Source organism: Jaculus jaculus, chromosome 8, assembly GCF_020740685.1.
Source record: "Jaculus jaculus isolate mJacJac1 chromosome 8, mJacJac1.mat.Y.cur, whole genome shotgun sequence".
NCBI classification, from domain to species: Eukaryota; Metazoa; Chordata; class Mammalia; order Rodentia; family Dipodidae; genus Jaculus; species Jaculus jaculus.
The window spans coordinates 50,087,610-50,099,709 of NC_059109.1; positions in this window are offsets into that span (position 1 = coordinate 50,087,610).

Below are 12,100 nucleotides of genomic sequence, written 5' to 3' on the forward strand. Positions count from 1 at the left end.
AATGTGAAATATAAGACATAAAACATCATTGAATGATGAGTATGACAGACTGCTGTCAAAGTTTTTCAGTTCACAAGTGGAAAGCTCAAATTCTAAATTTATGGCTAGCACAGAAGTGTGAAAACAAGAGCTGGGATTCAGAAAACAAAAATAATGACTGCATAATCTCTGTAAAACCTCCTTGCTTTTTACTCTTTTCCTTGGTCTCTATGAACTTGTGGGGAAGTGTTATCCTAGTACTTTCAGACAGTAGTCCTAAATGGGCTTCCTTTTAGTTGCCAATTCTCAACTGAAAATGTACTTGCTTGGATGTGTTCAGTTCCATATGGAGGCTCTAACTGGTCATAGAAGAAGAGTGGCAGTAAATACTAAATATCAGAAACAATTATCTTGCACTTGCTGTCAAGTCAGAAGGGAGGCCCACATGAAATGGCTCAAGGTCATGCAGAAATGTTGGAAACCCAGAAACTCTAGAAGCCAAGTCTGTGATCTGGGTTATTTTCAACCAGAGACTTGGTTTCTCCACTTATGAAAGGAAGGCCATGGCTAACCATGAGAGCTTTCGAAACAGATAAAGTGAAATAGTAAACATGCTTGCTTTTTGAAAATTTTCATAATTCAAAGATCAGGATAGCTCCTATCAGCTGAAGTTTTCACCCTCTCAAAATAGAGATAAAACTGGCTCTATAGACACTTCTATATCTATAGAAAATCAAATACTCTAGGATTTCTGAACATTGTGAAAAATTATTTTATCTATCTGGCTCAGATTTCTGGCTTTTGTATCTTGCTCCTCTGTTAATGCCTTGTAATTGACTCAGAGGTCTGTCACATTAAACTTTTCCTGGGGACATATGAGCAAAGATCTCTTAATGCCATATAAGACACTGGCAACAGAACAAAGAAATAATTACATCAAAATCCACCTTGATGAATCTATGGGCTTATAGGGCTACTCACAAAAGTATGTATGCAGTGTTACTTATAAAAACATGGATCACTCAGGCAACTGCATCACTGAAAAGACCAGCCTAGCATAGGTGGCAACTCACAGGGTCTGCACCTTTGGAGCTCACTGCAAAACTGTAGCGAGCTTAACAGTCAGGAGATCCTCCTTCCCAAGCACATCCTATTCCTTTTGGGAGGTGCCTTGTTAATCTTATAAATTTCATATAAGAAACATGAGATGTCCTGAGTGTTGTTTGCTTCCTAAAATTGAATGAGCTTAAGAAGTTTCGAAAGAGCATGCCTGCAGGATGTTTCAATTTGGAGAAAATTGTGATAGAACATGTTGAAAGCAACATCTATTTTTTGAAATATTTCACTGCAAATTTATGTTCTATAAGGCAGGCATGTATAGGAGGTTTATAGTGGAAATTTAAGGATTAAAATCTAGGGACTTATATGACATGACACATAGAATATAATCCAGATATTGGGATTAATGGGTCTTTAAATCTTTTGGGACATTTTTCACAAGTTTCATTTCTATATTCTTATCTATACATCCAAATATTCTTGACTCTCATCTTGTTTCAATTATTTTACCTGCATCTAAATAATTTCATTAATACTTAGCTTTTCTTCTTTCCCCATCTTCTCCCCTTTAACTTTCTCATCTAAGTTGTGACCAGGCATATGGGAAGCTGTGATCCTTGAGATCATGTGGTCCTGCTGAAGAAGTTGTATTTATATTCATCTTTTAATTTCTGAAAAGAAAATTTGTCACTTTTCTAATACTCTCAAACAGGTGTCCTGTCCAAACTATCTAAATGCTATGATTATATAGGATGCTCTGTAAAATAAGGAAACATTACAAAGTTCAAACAACATCACTGGGAACATTCTAACCCTCTGCATACCATAGTCTAAAGCTGAGCTTCAACCAGTAAATGCAAGGCTGGTGGATACTTGTTTATGTTTTTGTAAAAGCCAACATGGCATATAAGTTTAATAAATTAAAAATAAATTGTGCTTCACTGAATACTAACTTTCGGATTTATTTAAATTGTTACTCTTTTTTAAAGAAAATTTATGTTATAACAATAAGTAATAGAATGAATGGAAAGAAGGATGAGCAATCAATCAGATGCATGCGATTGAAATGTAATACAGATTTCACTGTCTTTGTAATGAAGGCATTTAGGGCTTTGAATTTTCCCTTATAACTGCCTTCATTGTGTCCCATACGTTTTGGTAGGATGTCTTTAGATTATCATTCAAATCTTTGAATTTGACAATTTGTATTTTGATTTTTTCCATGACCCATTCATTGTTTAAAAGTGTGCCATTTAGTCTCCAGGAGTTGGTGGCATTCTTGATGTGTCTCTTGTTGTTAATTTATAGCTTTAAAGCATTGTGATTTGACATGGTGTAGGAAGTTACTTCAATTTTCCTGAATTTATGAAGACATGGTTTATGTCCCACTATATACAGTCAATTTTGAAGAAGGTTCCATGGGCTGCTGAGAACGATGTGTGTTCTGTAGAGTTGAGGTGGAAAGTTCTCTAGATATTCTTCTTGTCTAGTTGATCTGTGATGTTGTTGAGCTCTATTATTTCCCTGTTGATTTTCTGCTTGGATGATCTGTCTATTTATGATAGTTGAGTGTTGAAGTCTCCAACTATGATGATGTCACTATTTATTTCTGCTTTACTGTTGAGTAGATTTTGTTTTATAAACTGTGGTATCCCCATATTTGGGGCATAAATATTTATTATTGTGAGGTGCTCATGTTGGATCATTCCCTTGATGAGTAAGAAGTGACCTTGTTAGTCCTTTTTGATTACATTTGATTTGAAGTCTATTTTACCAGATGTTAATATAGAAACACACAGTTTTTTTTTTTAATTTCCATTTGCTTGGAATATCATTTTCAACTTTTCACCCTGAGGAGGTATCTATCTTTAGTGGTGAGGTGGGTTTCATGAAGCCAGCAGATAGAAGGGTATAGTCTTTTGATCCATCCTGATAGCCTATGTCTTTTGATGGGTGAGTTAAGACCATTAATATTTAAGGTTATTACTGTGTGGTTTGAATTAATCCCCACCATGATGAGGTGTTTGATGTCGTTGGGTGCTTACTTGTGTTATGTACTGTTTTGATCCTGATGCATTTCGGTTATTGTGACCTTCTTATTGGCTCCTGAGATGGTTGTTTGACTGTTTTGTGTGGAGTATTCCCTGAAGTATTCTCTGTGGGTGTATCTTTGTGTTCATATAATTATAGAGTTGACTTTTTTTCATGGAAAGTTTTTCTTTTACCCTCTATTATGAGGGATACTTGTGCTGGGTAAAATAGCTTGAATTGGAAACCATAGTTTTTCAGATATTGAAGTGTTCCATTCCAGGACCTTCTGGCTTTCAGGGTTTCTACTGAGAAATCTGATATTATTCTAATGGGATTGCCTTTGCATGTTGTTATTTGCTTCTCTTGCTACTTTTAACACTGTCTCTGTTTTCATTGTTAAAGGTTTTTACTATGATGTGGCTTGGACAGTTTCTTCTTTGGTCCTGCCTATTTCATATTCTGTGAGCTTCATATATCTGGATGGGTCTCTGTTTTAGAAGGTTTGGAAAATTTTCCTCAGTAATTTTGTTGAGTATGTTTTATATACCTCAGGTCTTGATTTCTTCTCCTTCTGGTATGCCCATGGTCCAGATGCTGCATTATTTTAGTGTGTCCCACATTTCCCTCATATTCTGTTCACTTGAATTTTTCCAACTAAGCAAAGTTTTTGGCCTCCCAATCAATTTCTTCTGATCTGTCTTCCACATTAGAGGTTCTGTTTCCACATGAGTAACTCTGTTGGTGAGTGGTTCTAGAGAGGTTTTTATAAATTCTATTTGATATATTTTAATGCTGTGATGTTTGTATAGTGTCTGTTTCTTTTTTGAGGTATGATTTCATTCAAAGTCTGATGTTTTTGATATTTCTTGTAGTTCATTCTTGCATTTGATAGTCTTCATTAAGCTTGATCAACTGGTTGTTGAGGTCTTCCATTTCTTGACCTTTACTTTTTCATATTTCTTTAGTGGATTCTACCATTTTCTTTCACCAAGTTATGCCTATTGTCAAAAGTTGAACACGTTAGAAGATGATTCTTTTAAATTTCATTGTAAGGATTGTTGGTTCTTTGATAGTTTGCTTTGAGGTGAGAATTTTTTTTTGTCTTTGCTTTAATCAGGTCTCATTGGCTGTTGTGTTTTCATTTTGGGAATGATTTCTCTATGATATCATTGGAGGCTTCTGTACTAGGAGTAGGCATCCTTGGTGAAGACCTCTCCGCTTTCTGACTTTTTTTTTTTTTTTGGCTTTTTTTGTTGTTGTCTACCTATTTTAGGAAGACTTTATTTTATTGATGAAGAAGCAAGTTTGTGTTCTTTGGCCCATTCACCCTCTGATTCAGGTAAACAGGGATGTTGATACTTAGTGTCCAGTCAAGATACCAGAGCAAAAGGCCTGATTCCACAGCTCACACAGGAGTCAGGCTTCCCCGAGCAAGGCACAAGGGGACCTACCAGGAGCAGGGGACTAAGAGGAATAATGGAACAGGGATCAGGCCTACTTCATTCTGAGCCCTCCAGGACATGGAGCAGACTGGCAAGGTGGGATAAGCCCACACACTGACCATGCAGGGAACTCAGACATGGGCTGTGGGAGGGGGCAGACATGGGTCTGTCCTACTCACTCCAGACCACTTTGCCCACCCACACACTGAGTGGGCATGGAACATTCTTTATTTGTATTACTTAAATTCTTATTAATTTTATATTTTCTAGTTCGAGATAGGATTTCACAGATCACAAGCTTGCCTTGTACTTGCTATGTAGTTAAGAATGATCTTGACCTTCTGATGCTCCTTTCTCAGACTCAGAGTGTTGGAATTATAAAAATTCTATGACCATACCCATTTTATATTGTAGTGGGGACTGAACTCAGGGCCTCTCACATGTCAAGCAGGAATTCTACAAATTGATATACATCCATAGCCCCATTTCAATCTAATTCTATCAAAAAGCACATTGATACATAAAAAGGGACTGAGATTTTGGAAACATGAGTTATGCTAACTTCAGACAGGCCACCTTGATCTGAATCAGTTGTCACCCATTATATACTGGAAACATACAAAATAAAGGATGATACATGAGAAATTAGAATACAAGTCAACAGCAATGGGCCACTAAGGTTTCAAGAAATGTTCAGGACCATTCTGGAGTAGGATGTGTGGACTTGAGCTATGAGGCATAGAGATTGTGGTATGTATTAGGACTCTTCATGAATAGTTAATGCTACTTAGTCAACAAAGTGTGGGTTCAAAATTCTTTTGGACAGATTCTTTCCAGTATAAGTCATGAATCCCCCATCAGAAGGCTAAATTTCATTTCTGTAAATCGTTTAGCCAACATACTAATAATACACTTTAGCAGCTAAGAAGAATGAATGGCACCTGGCATTTTTTGGAGGATAAAAACGTTCTACTTTAAGAACAGAAAATAATTGTTGGCTGACATTTCATCAACTGAGAAATATTTCTTTGCTTCCCTACTTTCAATAATACCCATTGGTAATATTATGACAGTTATAACACAAGCAATTTATACTCTCATACTCAACTGCTTCAGAAAAAAAAAGAATTGTCAGCTATACAATGTACTTATTATTAACCCATTGTGGTGATTCAGGTGTCCCCCATTAATTTAGGATTTCTGCTTGCTATGTCTGTGACAATTTTGGAATTAAGGCTACCTGGATGCAGTGTACTTTGGGGGATGGGCTTCCTCTCACCAGTGTTTGGCACACTCTGCTGTTGCTGTGATCTACATGATGTTGGCCAGGAGGTTAGGTAAACTCTCTACTTATGCCATAATTTTTCCCTGTCATCAAGGAGCTTCCCCTCTAGTTGTAAGACAAAACAAACCTTTTATTCCCACAAGCTACTCTTGATCTGGTGTTTTCTGCAAGTATTGTGAATCTGATGGTAAAATGGGCACCAAGAAGTTGTATCATTACTGCTAGAAACCTGACTGCATGGCTTTTATCCTTTGGGAACTGATTTGTGGGAGGAATGTGGAAGGATGTGAAACCTTAGCCCAAGAGATGCATTACAGTCTTGTAAGTACAGCTTGATGGACCATTCTGTTCTGAGTTGAAATACTCGAATGCAGTAAGAAATATGAACTATAAGGTTTGGTTTATGACCATGAGAATTAGCTTTTCCTGGACTGGGCTTGAAACAGTTCGTGTGACAGGATGGCTGCATACTGCTTTCCTGTGTCCTGCAAATTTGCACAGGGTTGCATTGCATAGAAATGAACTGGTATGAGCAGAGGGATATGGTACAAAAAAAAAAAAAAAAAGAAAGAAATGTGTGGGCCAAAACTGCTGCCTGTTCAGTTTGAGAGGTTACAACCATTGAGATGAGGCCAGCTGGCCTGCATTGGGACAACAGGAAGAATGAATAGTATTTTGAAGGGGTCTTAATGATGAAGAAGTGTCCTGTTCTTCAAAGTCTGCTTTATTGCCCACCTCCTGGTTTGACAAATTGGCAGCCCACCTGGTATAATGATGAATGACAAATGCAGGAGAGCATCATTGAATTTTCAACATGGTTATGTATTTTGGAAATAACCCTTGGCAGTGTGAAGCAGGCTTGTTGGATTACCTGCATGGAGACCCAATGGAGCCATATGGATGGACCATGGGTTGCAGTGGAGACCCGGAGGAGATGCCAGGACTATGGGATGACTGTCAAGGAGAGCTGCAAGTACTCTATTAAGTTTTCCAGGAATGTGAGTAGACTAGCTGGAAGCATATATTTGGACCTCCAGAGATTTGTCAATGGATAGAATTAGTAGACTTGGAAACCTGTCACTGACTAGAGTTGTTGGTTGGAGCTACAGAATTTGATGAATGCCCTGTTTAAATCTTGTATTGGTTGAATATTTCTTTGCAATGCCCAATGCCAACTTTTGCAATGTGAATGTTTATTTAGGGCTATTATGTTTTTTAAAAATATTTGTTATTATTATCATTATTATTATAAATAACATATTTCTTATCATCATGTGTTGGTACCTGATTTTCCTTCATCCCTACACCCATTCTGTTGGGGATGATCCCCAGTGGGTTGCAGGTGTTCCAAATGGGGTTTTGATTTATACATTGTGGGAGCAACAGTTAGTTATATTTGGGGGAGGGAAGGCCTCTGGGTATGATGTCTCAACCTCTGGCTCTTACAACCTTTCTAACCCCTCTTCCACAAAATTACCTGAACCACGGTGGGTGAATTTTATGTCTCCTTTGTGATGAGCTCTTAGGATCCTCTGGATCTCTGTTTTGTTAGCTGTTGAGTATTCTCATGATCTGTCTCCTACACACTGGTGCTGATTATCAGGTTCTGCATGGAACCAGCACTCATGTTTGCTTCCCAATTCCTCTGTGGTTTAGCTGTGTCCTGACAGAAGTGCGAGGGGTAGTTTACCTCCTCTGGTCTCACAACCTTCTGAAAAAGAGCAGATTCTCCAATAGAGAGTGAAGTCAGCATAGATTAAATGTGCTAAGCCTTATTAATTTAGGGAGAATTTGATGTATGTAACCCCTCTTTTAGCAAAAGACTAGTGAGAACTTGGGAGTGGAGAATATTTTGTTTGTCTCCATAGGATTTGATCTGACTCCTAGTTCCACATATGAGTTCCTTTACACTGACTGGACCCTTAAACAAGCAGAAAGCTATTGCTTACCCATGGAGGCTGTGTGCCACTATTGCACCAGCATGTACATCCAGTCAGAGTGTTTGCTTCTGAGTCACTTAGACTTCTGGTTGCTCAGACCATTGTTGGCCACTTTACCCCAGTAGCTCACATAGAGCTTTCCAGCACTAGACAGGCTAACTGGCTGGGGAGTGGCTTTCTTCTGAATTAAAATCAGGTCTCTCCATGCTCGGTGTTGGAAGCATATGGTGTCTTCAGAAATAGGGTCTTACATTTTGCCTTAGGTGAGTAATCAAGTGCTTTTACAGAAAGCTGTCTGTCTCAATCTGGGGACCCTATAGCTCTCTCTGATCAGCAGCTCAATGTGGGTAGCAGCCAATCACTGGTACTGGGAGTTACAGGCCACAGACAGAAAAAAAAAAAAAAAATTCTTTTAAGCTTAGACTTCATCCCACCCTCTCCAGGTCCATACTTTTGGGGAGTTCCCCCATTACTCCTTTTGATGCTTCTATCTCTCTTTTAGGTTGTCTCCAAGGTTAATCATTTCTATGGTGCCAGCTCCAGCAATTTTATATTTTATTTTTTGTTTGGTTTCCCCTCTCCCCTTGACCTCCCAACAAACACTTCCATCCCTATTGTCTGAGCCTTGAGCTGCCTAGCAGGTATCTCAGCAACTCGAGTAGATCCAGTTTAGGAATTGCAAATAAGTGACACCTTGTGGAGTTTGTCTTTCAGTGAGTGTACATGTTTGCTGAGTATGATCTGTACTAAGTCTGACCATTTTTCTACAAATTTTATTGTATAATTTTTCTTACTGCTGAGTAGAATTCCACTGTGTAAATGTACCACAACTTCATTATACATTCATCTAATGATGTGGACCTGGTTTGATTCTAGTTCTTACCTATAATGAATTGAGCAGCTATCACCATGGTTGAGCAAATGTCTTTGTAGTGATGCATGGAGCATTTAGGATAAATGCCCAGTAAGGGAAAAACTGGGTCTTCTGGTAGCTTTCTGTTCATCCTTTTCAAGAATTTCCATATTCATCTCCATAGAGGTCATACAAGTTTACATTTCCACCAACAGTAGTAAGAGTGCTTCTTTCCCCACATCCTCACAAACATTTGTTACCATTTGATTTTTTAATGACTGTCATCCTTACTGAAGTAAGGTGAAATCTCATGGTTGTTTTAATTTGCAGTTCCCTAATGATCGGGGATGTTGAACATTGTCTTATGTGTGTGCGTGTTAGCCATTTTTAATTCTTCCTTTGAGAACTCCATATTCCATTCTCTGCCCCATTTTTAGAGTTGGTTGTTTGATTTGTTTATTGTTTAGTTTTTTGAGGTCTTTATAGATTCTGGATATAAGGATGTTGTCAGTGGTCTAGCTGGTGAAGATTTTCTCCTATTCAGTGGGTAATCTATTGGCACTGCTTATGATGCATGTTTGTCTGTGCAAAAGCATTTATCTTCATTAGATCCCATTGGTTGAGTAGATTCTTTAGTTCCTAGGTTATAGGGTTTTGTTCAGAAAGTGTTTCCACACTCCTATATCATTGAAAATTTCTCCTATTTTTTCTTCTAGTAGGAGAGGAGTTTCAGGTCTTATATTGAGGTCTTTAATCCATCAGGACTTGATTTTTATGTATGGAGAGATCAGTTTGTCTAGATTCATTTTTTCTACATATGGTTATGCAATTTCTCCAACACTATTTGTTGAAGATGTTGTCTTTTTGCCAGGCTACATAATTGGCACGTTTGTCAACGATCAAGTAGCTGTAGTTACTTGACCTAAGATTCGGGGTTTTCATTAGGTCCCATTGTTCTATGCTCCTGTTATTGTGTCAGTACCATTCTGTCTTTGTACTTCAGCTTTAAAATAGAGCTTTAGATCATGTATGGTGATTCCTCCTGAAGTGTTTTTCTTTTCTTTATTATTTTTTTCCTGAGGATATGTTTTGATATCTGAGGCCTGCTGCCATTACATCTAAATTTTGTGATCATTTTTTCTACCTATGTGAAGAATGATGCTGAAAGTTTTATTGGTATTGATTTAAATCTATGTATTGCTTTTGTAGTATGACTATTTTCACAATAATAATTCTACCCATCCAGAAGCATGGGAGGTCTTTCCATCCTTTCAAGTTCTCCTCAATTTCTTTCTTGAGATTTTATATTTTCATTAGATATGTCTTTTAAGTCCTTGGTTAGTGTTATTCCATGGTATTTTTTTGTTACTTTTGTTCTTAAAAATGGGACAGCCTTGTTGAGTGCTTTCTCTGCATATTTGCTGCTTGAATATAGAAAGGCTACTGATTTCTGTGCATTGATTTTGTATCCTGCCACTTTACTGAAGGAATTAATTACTTTTCAACGTTTTGAGACCAAGACTTTTAGGTCACTTATGTATAGGATCATGTCATCTGCAAATAAGGCTAACTGGACTTCTTCCTTTCAAATTTGTATACATTTTATTTCTTTTTCCTCTCTTATTGCTTGGGCTGGTACTTCTAGTACTATGTTAAAGGGCAGGGGTGAGAGTGGGCATCCCTGTTTACTTTAACCTCAATGGAACTACTTTAAGTCTTTCCGCATTAAGTATTATATGGGCTTTAGATACTTTATATATAGCCTTTATTGTGTTGAGTACTCTAAGAGATGGCTCTGCTCAATTTCATTGATGAGATTTTTGTTGTTGTTGTTGTTGGTTTGCTTCCAGTTCAGCAATTCTTTTGATCAGGGTTTTTTTGTTTGTTTGTTTTGTTTTGTCAAAGGCCTTCTCTGCCTTAATTGAGATGATCATGTGGTTCTTATGGTTAAGTTTATTTATTTGGTGTATTACATTGACCAATTTCTGTATGCTGAACCATCTCTGCATCTGTGGGATGAAGCCTACTTGATCAAGGTGGATTATGCTTTGGATATGTTGTTGTATTTGGTTTGTGAAGATTTTGTTCATTATTTTTACATCTAAATTCATCAGGGATATAGGCCTTTGGTTTCTTTGCCTGTTGTGTCTATGTCTGGTTTTGGTATTAGGGTGATGCTAGCCTCATAAAAAGTGTTGCGGAAGATACCCTGCTCTCCAATTTTGTAAAAGTGTTTGAGAAAAATTGGTTTCACCTCTTCAATGAAAGTTTGATAGAATTCTACTGAGAAGATATCAGTCCTGGACTTTTCTTTTGGGGAGGTTTTTGACTACCTTTTCAATCTCCATGTATGTGATGGGGTTGTTTATAAGATTAATATGCTCTGAGTTTAGTTTTGGCAGGTGATATGTGTCTATGAATTCATCCATTTCTTCCATATTATCCCATTTTTACAAACGTATGCTCTGATGATTCTTCCAATTTCATTGATACGATATATGAGGTTTTGGTGGTTTGCTTCTAGTTCAGCAATTCTTTTGATCAGGGTCACATTGCTTGTTGTGTTTTCATTTTGGGATTCAATTTCTGTTGCTTTCTTTATTGGTGACTTCCATTGTGGGACTAGACATCTGTGATGGAGAGATCTCAGTTTTCTGACTTTTTGTTTTGTTTGTGTGGTCCTACCCATCTTGGGGAAACATTTTATTCTATTGAGGTGGAAGCAAGTATTTGTCCTTATAGAATCGTCAGAGGGTGATATGTTTTAAATGTGAACTGTATTGGTGGATGATGAGGTCATATCTTCAGAAGCACAGATAGTGGAGAATCCAGGTCCATCACAGGTACCTGAAGAACTGGGAGGTGGGGAACTGGGAGCTCTGGCCTACTCACTCCACTTGCACCTACTCTTCAGCACACTGGTATCAGGGGTTGGAGGATTGGAAGCCAGGAAGCTAGAGAGCCCGGGGCAAAAAAATAGCTCCTATAGTGGCCCATGCAACTTCTGATTCAGGGGAATGGCTAGTTGGGTACCTAGGGGCCAGTAAATCAGGAAACTAAAGCAAAAGGCATGCTTCCACAGCCCACACACTGGGACCATTCCACCCCATGTCAGCAGGAGAGGTATGGGGACCAGGACATTGGGAGGTGGGGAACCAATTGGGAGCTCTGGCCTATTCACTTCATGGGTTCACCCCTCCTGAGTGGGAGACCTAGGACTTGAGAACACAGAGGCCATTTAATCAGGAAGGTAGAGAAAAGACCTGCTTCTGCAGCAAGTTTGCTGAGTCCAGGCAGACCCAAGCCAGCAGCGGGGGAAAGAACCAAGAATAGGGAATCCACATGTACATCCTCTACAGGGGATCCAGGAATTGGGGACTCAGGAGCCCTTCAGTCAGGAAGGTGGAGCAAGGGGCCTGCTTCCACAGCAAGATAGAGGGTCCAGGCAGCCCCAAGCCAAATTCAGAAGACCTTGCTTAGACCATGGAACAGGGAGAATAGAGGGGAACAG